The sequence below is a fragment of the Salmo salar genome, chromosome 20, assembly GCF_965601325.2.
Source record: "Salmo salar chromosome 20, fSalSal1, whole genome shotgun sequence".
In the NCBI taxonomy this organism is placed as follows: Eukaryota; Metazoa; Chordata; class Actinopteri; order Salmoniformes; family Salmonidae; genus Salmo; species Salmo salar.
Window position 1 is genome coordinate 7,590,585 of NC_138310.1, and position 8,761 is coordinate 7,599,345.

Sequence of the window (8,761 nt, forward strand, 5' to 3'; positions counted from 1 at the left end):
CTATCATGCTTTCTGCTCCTCCAGAGGATGGTGAAACTTATGAGTTGCCAACTCTGGATGAGTTCCCATTTCCCCCTAAGCTGTTTTCGTTTCATAAATTGAGGGTAAGGTCATCTAAACCCTTAATCTGTTTCCATTATATGGAACACTGAGCTGATGAGACAGCACTAACCTTTTGAAGGTATTTGCAGATTTGTTAAACAACAGGGTTTTATATTTTGACTAAGTTGCTGTCCCAGGGACAGTTAGTGAAAAACATAGGTCAATCCAACCCGATTATGGTAAGAGATGTGGGAAGAAATGGTTAACGTTGAGAGATGTATTCACCTCTGAATTTACAGATACTCACTCCTGTTGATTATAACCTTTTGATTGTAGATTTTAGCTTTATTATGATTCATTATAATGATGTAGTTAATAACCTTTATTATGATTTATTCTAATGATGTAATTTGATAGAACCTGATAGACGCTCAAATCTAATGCTTACTTTAAAATATAATTATTATTATCATACAAGTGATAAAAGGATTGAATGTAAAGGACATTTTACTTTGTGCATCTTGTCTTTGGTGACATAAACAAAGAAATAAACAATCCTTGGTTCCTGCCTGTGCCTGGTAAGGATATGGGGGGGCGTTATGACCTCCTCCTTTAGACTAGTTGACCGAACTCCCATAATGTCACACTGCTATCATTGATTCGGGAGACAGACGCAGGAATGCGTAATAGTTTTTTTTATTGCACCCAAATTACGGCATGCCATGTAAAGGCACGGGGACGAAGACCAAACAAACACTAATCAAAACACAGGGTTGAAACCCAAACAAAAGAGCGACGTACCCTGGAATAAATAACACAAGCGCACAATGATTAACTCACAGGACGAGACCTGTAATCATCGGGGCAATCCACAATGGCACCAAAGCCAAAACACACAGCACAGGTACTCACATGCACCAACGGACATCATTTCATGAGCTGAAATTAAAGAACCCAGAAATGTTCTATACGCACAACAAGCTTATTTCTGTCAATTTGTTCACAAATTTGTTTACATTCCTGTTAGTGAGCATTTCTCCATTGCCAAGATAATCCATCCAGCTGACAGGTGTGGCATATCAAGTAGCTGATTAAACAGCATGATCATTACACGGGTGCACTTCGTGTTGGGGACAATAATAGTCCTTTAAAATTGCAGTTTTGTCACAAAACACAATGCTACAGATGTCTAAAGTTTTAAGGGAGCGTGCAACTGGCATGCTGACTGCAGGAATGTCAACCAGAGCTTTTAAAATATAATTTATTGTTAATTTCTCTACCATAAGCCGCCTCCAACATTGTTTTAGAGAATTCGGCAGTACGTCCAACTGGCCTCACAACACAGACCATATGTATGGCGTCATGTGGGTGAGCAGATGGCTCACCCGTGGTGGTCTGATTATGGTATGGGAAGATATAAGCTACGAACACAATTGCATTTATATCAATGGCAATTTGAATACACAGAGATACCGTGATGAGATCCTGAGGCCCATTGTCATGCCAGTCATCTGCCCCCATTAGCTCATGTCTCAGCAGGATCTGTACACAATTCCTGGAAGCTGAAAATGTCCCTTTTCTTCCTTGGCCTGCATGTCAACAGACATGTCACCCATTGAGTATGTTTGGGATGCTCTGGATCGATGTGTACGACAGCGTTGTTCCAATTCCCGCCAATATCTAGCAACTTCTCGGAGTGTGCGGAGTGGGACAACATTCCACAGGCCCCAATCAACAGTCTGATCAACTCTATGCGAAGAAGCTCTGTCGTGCTGCATGAGATAAATGGTGGTCACACCAGATACTGACTGGTTTTCTGATCCATGCCTTTTTTTTATTTATCTGTGGCCAATATTCCCAGTCATGTGAAATCGATAGATTAGGGCCTAATGATTTTATTTCAATTGACTGATTTCTTTATATGAACTGTAACAGTAAAATCTTTTAAATTGTTGCATATTACGTTCATATTTCTGTTCAGTATAGTACAGATACACCACAAAATCGACTTAAGTAGTACTTTACACCACTGAATGCTATAGGGCCTTCAAACTCAACTCTGGACCTCGAAGTCAGTTCCACTGCTTGTTTTCATTGTTGCCCTCTAATCAGAAACTGATTTAGACCTGGGACAACAGGTGGGTACAAATAATTATCAGGTAGAACAGATAACCAGCAGGCTCCAGACCTCGTTGGGTAAGAGTTGAATACCCCTGCTATAGGCTATTGGAACTGTGTGACTTTGGAAGAGTGGCTTCGTGAGCAATATTTTAATGTATTGCATTTTTTTACTTTATGGAATTGCTGTGAAGATTTGTTTCATGGTTGAATGCTTTGCATATTAGAACTTTCATTGTGGGGTAGATTGTGGTTTGAAAGCCGTGGAAAGTGTATTCATTTCGGGTAGGGATGAAACAGTTACCGGTTTCACGATAAACCATGGTAAAATTCCCGACTGTTAGTATCAAATTTTAATAATCATTAAAACCGTGTTTGATTACCGTGGTTTGAAAACGTGCCGTAGGCATGCTGCAAGGAGGCATGATTACTGCAGATGTGGCCAGGGCAATAAATTGCAATGTCCGTACTGTGAGACGCCTAAGACAGCGCTACAGGGAGGCAGGACGGACAGCTGATCATCCTCGCAGTGGCAGACCACGTGTAACAACACCTGCACAGGATCAGTACATCTGAACGTCGCACCTGCGGTACAGGTACAGGATGGCAACAACAACTGCCCGAGGTACACCAGGAATGCACAATCTCTCCATCAGTGCTCAGACTGTCCGCAATAGGCTGAGAGAGGCTGGACTGAGGGCTTGTAAGTCTGTTGTAAGGCAGGTCATCACCAGACATCACCGGCAACAACGTTGCCTATGGGCACAAACTTACCGTCGCTGGACCAGACAGGACTGGCAAAAACTGCTCTTCACTGACGAGACGCAGTTTTGTCTCACCAGGGGTGATGGTCGGATTCGCGTTTATCTTCGAAGGAATGAGCGTTACACCGAGGCCTGTACTCTGGAGCGGGATCGATTTGGAGGTGGAGGGTCCATCATGGTCTGGGGCGGTGTGTCACAGCATCATCGGACTGAGCTTGTTGCAGGAAATCTCAACGCTGTGCGTTACATGTGGTACCCTTCCTGCAGGCTCATCCTGACATGACCCTCCAGCATGACAATGCCACCAGCCATACCGCTCATTCTGTGTGTGATTTCCTGCAAGACAGGAATGTCAGTGTTCTGCCATGGCCAGCGAAGAGCCCGTATCTCAATCTCATTGAGCACGTCTGGGACCTGTTGGATCGGAGGGTGAGGGCTAGGGCCATTCCCCCCAGAAATTTGCAGGTACCTTGGTGAGCGAGTGGGGTAAATTCTCACAGCAAGAACTGGCAAATCTGGTGCAGTCCGTGAGGAGATGTACTGCAGTACTTAGCATCTGGTGTGGCCACCAGCTGCATTGACTGTTACTTTTGACCCCACTCCCCTCCCTTGTTCACACATTCATTTCTGTTAGTCACATGTCTGTGGTACTTGTTTAGTTGGTGAATCTTATGTTCATACAAATATTTACACATGTTAAATTTGCTGGGAAAAAAACGCAGTTGACTGAGAGGATGTTTCTTTTTTGCTGAGTTTATATCTCAAATGTAAGCTGAAGCAAAAACACGCATTGGAAAAGGAGCAAGCCGAATTGCAAGCAAGGAAGGAAAAGTTGGCAATGGAACGGCAAAAAGGGCCGGTGACAGTCACACACACTCAAACACAGTTGTTCACACACACTTTTCATCATGCAGGAAGCTCTGACAGGGAGAAACCGTTCAGCAGCACCATTGACACTGGCCTAACACTCTGCAGAATGGAAGACGTGGTAAGGACAGAGATGTCCCTAGTGAACATTGGATGTAACAACCAAACTGTATTGGCCTCCATTACTGAGACAGAAGGAACCAAGGATGTATCTTTGGGCAAAGAACACCCTCCCACTGACAGTGCCCTGGGAGTTCAAGGGTGCATTAAAAAGATGCGGGCAAGCAGTGTTGGTACCAGCAAAGAAACTTCTGATGTCAAGCAATGGAGTCAATGTAACAGAAGTCTGACAGACGCTGTTTTACTGAAACCCAAAGCTCAGAGCATTGGTCTAGTCTTCCTCACAGGAGAAGGAACGACCTAGACCTTCAGTCAAACACAATTTCACCTCATTTCACACGGACATCCACGAAAACAAAAATAACCCACCTAAGCTGGGTAAGGAATGGAAAAATAACACTGAACTAACCAGGACAAAGGAGTTCAATTGCTAAAGAGAAGCAGGAATGTGAATGTCAGAAGAGACAGCTCCACATACAAGTCAAACCCAAAGCAAAAACAAGGAAAGTCTTAGAATAAGAGAGAATGAAAGATGGAACAGGAACAGGAAGTTAATGCCAGAAGAAGCAACCATCCTGTTTCCAAAGAACACTTACTAGAACTAAGACTTGACTGAAAGACTTTAAGACACTGAACAACTACATGACTGACCTGGCACACCAGTTTGTCTGTTCCTGTAAGAACCGACACTAGAGATGAGAAGCAGGTACAGGGAGTTGAACATTTAATGAATGGACATGGAACAAGACAGGATTAGCGTCAGAACAGGGGGAACAAAACGACATGACGACAATAATGCTGAAGCGGAGAACAGAGCTGGGGAACAGACCGATATAGGGGAGGTAACAACACAGGGGATTGAGTCCAGGTGAGTCCAATGAATCGCTGATGAACGCGACTAGGGAGGCAGGTGTGCGTAAGGATGGTGGCAGGAGTGCGTAATGCTGGGTAGCCTGGCGCCCTTGAGCGCCAGGGAGGGAGAGCGGGAGCAGGCATGACAGTTCCAGTCTTAACCTTTCTTTTTCCCTTTCCTTTCAACTCAAGAACACACTTATACCTTGCACACGTTTTTACATAAAGATCAATCATACACATGTACACGAAGAGACACTCATGCACTCATTTGTAGATGAAGATCAATACATGCACTTGCATATGAAGTATAAAATAAAATCTATAATTGTTTGTTCTAGAGAAGCTGTTTATTTGCATGGAACATCCCTTTACTGCTGTTGTGACACCTGGTGGCCACCATTTGGGTTTACTTGTAGGACAACATTTTAAGGGGTTATGGGTAAAGATGGTGTCGTGGATCGAGCCACACTGGAGTGGCCACTGTTCATAGAGATTGAGGCGTGGTGAAGGAAGTATGGAAATGTCAGGGATAGCCAGACTTATAAATTGGGCCAAGGAACAGAAGTTGGGTTTTGGAGAAATGCCAGCAGTACGTGCTCTGCAAGCAATGCAGTGGATGAAGGCGCGTCCAGAGCGGGGTGAACAGATAGACGTGGTTATGGGCCGCGAGGAAGAAGAGTCTAGTGTAGTGGGAAGATGTGTGTTGAGGAAGAATGGCAACAGACATGATGAAGAAAAATCTGGGCAAATAGGAGTGACATTTTTGGAGAAAGTGGAGCCTTGCCTTTTGATGGATCCATTTGTGGTTTCAGGGTGTGTGGGAAAGGAGTTTGGTGCAGTTGAATCAGTGACGGTAACTGTAGTGGACATGTGATGTTTGTTTCTTCGGACCTGAGGGAGCAGGCGTCATGTAACTTGGGTCAAGATCTGTTTCTTGCTTTGCTCTTAGGAACAGTGCACCATTGAATGGAGTGATTTCTAGGGTAGTGTGGAGGTGGAGTGATTGAAATGTAAAATTCCTGGTGTTTGTGACGCCCGCCGTTTGGTGCGACGCAGACCCGGGGGGGAGCGTGGTGAAACAGAGGTGTCACTGTTTTGTCTGGTAGAGTCTCTGACTCAAAAGGACTATGTCATGTTAGTATATATCAGTTATCCTGTTAGAGCTTTTGTGCAGACTCCACTGTTCTGTTTCAGGTGCAACGTTTATGGTCATGTTGCCATAGTGTTTAGGGGGGAGATTCCAAGATGTGGGAAGAGTGCAGGAGGGCATTGGACAGAGGATTGTGTATAAAGTTGTGTGTGTCAACTGTAGGGGTGCCCATGTTGCTGGGGATTGGAAGTGTCCGGTGCAAGAGAGGCAGGATGAAGTGGCCAGAGTCAGAGTTGTGCATTCGGTGTCATATGCTGAGGCAGTAAAGAAAATAGAGGATGGGTCAAGAGTGAAGGATCCTGAGAGGATCCCAGTTGAGTAGTAGATTTGTGCCAGCGCAGACGGATAGGGCAACAGTAAGGTTGGCTTCTTAGTGTGCATAGCAATGGTCATCAACTATACCGCAGAAATGGAATGTGTAATATAAAAAACTATACTGGATGAAATGTTGGGAACCATCAATTGTGCATGCACAATCCTGCTTTTGTCTATATGCTCATGAGCAGTTGGACATTTTTTTTGTGATTCAGTTGGAGCAAGTGATTTCTCAGCCCCTTTTAAGCTCATCCACACACCAGAAAAAAAAACAGTGATTGGACATCATTAGGAAGAGGATCCTGCTCAGAGACCAGCTGTCTTAAAGAAATGTTATTGCCTTTAGAAAGCACACTAATTACGTTGTAACATATGTAGCTATATAAAATGTTAAAGTTCTTACCAGTGTTTTCCAAGGAAAGTGGTAAGTACTCAAAGCTAATTGCACTTTTTTTTCTTTTTTTAAGCTACATAGTTTAAGGTAACTCTTGTAGGTATACAGTCTGGGTGGCCCTACAATCTAATAAGGAGTGTATCCTACAGGCCTATGACATATTATTCATATTTCCCTATATGACATATATGTTTTAAGGGGAGCGAGATGTTCAGTGTCCGAGAGCTCCTCCCCACCCCATTGATAATCTGGGCTCCCAACGTCCACTGTGAAGCAGCTGTTGAGGAGGTTCGGCAGCCCAAGGAACAGGTGGAGGGTGAAGTTGTCCCTTGACGCCCATCTTGGGTCAGTTAAGTGTTTTCTTGACTAATGTTTAGAGTAGGATTGGGGAGGGGAAGCTGATTCTAAATCTGTACCTAGGGAAAACTCCCCCCCCTGCCCCCCTGTCCCCATCCACCCTTGACAGAGTGGATGGGGCTAGGGCCTCTATTTCTTGTCCTTATGAGACCAGTAGGTCACCCTAGTTGCTCAACTCATGATGTCCTTAAGATGAAATCCGGTGTACAAAACATTAGGAACACCTGCTCTTTCAATGAGACTGACCAGCTGAAAGCTATGATCCCACATTGATGTCTCTTGTTAAATCCACTTTGTAAATGAAGAGGAGGAGGCCAGTTAAAGAAGGATTTTTAAGCCTTGATACATGGACTGTGTGTGTGTGCCATTCAGAGGGTTAATGGGCAAGACAAGAAGAATTTAGAATTTCTAAGCAAACAGCTGGAGGCAGGGCATTCTCCTATAGAGCTCCATTTTTATGGAATGGTCTGCCTACCCATGTGAGAGACGCAGACTCGGTCTCAACCTTTAATTCTTTATTGAAGACTCATCTCTTCAGTAGGTCCTATGATTGAGTGTAGTTTGGCCCAGGAGTGTGAAGGTGAACAGAAAGGCACTGGAGCAACAAACCGCCCTTGCTGTCTGCCTGGCCGGTTCCCCTCTCTCCACTGGGATTCTCTGCCTCTAACCCTATTACAGGGGCTGAGTCACTGGCCTACTGGTGCTCTTCCATGCCATCCCTAGGAGGGGTGCATCACTTGAGTGGGTTGAGTCACTGATGTGGTCTTCCTGTCTGGGTTGGCGCCCCCCCTTGGGTTGTGCCGTGGCGGAGATCTTTGTGGGCTATACTCGGCCTTGTCTCAGGATGGTAAGTTGGTGTTTGAAGATATCCCTCTAGTGGTGTGGGGGCTGTGCTTTTGGCAAAGTGGGTGGGGTTATATCCTGCCTGTTTGGCCCTGTCCGGGGGTATCATCGGATGGGGCCGCAGTGTCTCCTGACCCCTCCTGTCTCAGCCTCCAGTATTTATGCTGCAGTAGTTTATGTGTCGGGGGGCTAGGGTTAGTCTGTTATATCCGGAGTATTTCTACTGTCTTATCCGGTGTCCTGTGTGAATTTAAGTATGCTCTCTCTAATTCTCTCTTTCTCTCTTTCTTTCTCTCTCTTAGAGGACCTGAGCCCTAGGACCATGCCTCAGGACTAGCTGGCATGATGACTCCTTGCTGTCCACAGTCCATCTGGACGTGCTGCTGCTCCAGTTTCAACTGTTCTGCCTGCGGCTATGGAACCCTGACCTGTTCATCGGACGTGCTACCTGTCCCAGACCTGCTGTTTTCAACTCTCTAGAGACAGCAGGAGCGGTAGAGATACTCTCAATGATCGGCTATGAAAAGCCAACTGACATTTACTCCTGAGGTGCTGACCTGTTGCACCCTCGACAACTACTGTGATTTGTATTATTTGACCATGCTGGTCATTTATGAACATTTGAACATCTTGGCCATGTTCTGTTATAACCTCCACCCGGCACAGCTAGAGGACTGGCCACCCCTCATAGCCTGGTTGTTCTCTAGGTTTCTTCCTAGGTTCTGGCCTTTCTAGGGAGTTTTTCCTAGCCACCGTGCTTCTACACCTGCATTGCTTGCTGTTTGGGGTTCTAGGCTGGGTTTCGCTACAGCACTTTGAGATATCAGCTGATGTAAGAAGGACTATATAAATACATTTGAATTGATTTGACAAAAGATATAGGTGACAGGCGCACTGGCTTAAGTGTGTCAAGAACTGCAACGCTGCTGGTTTTTC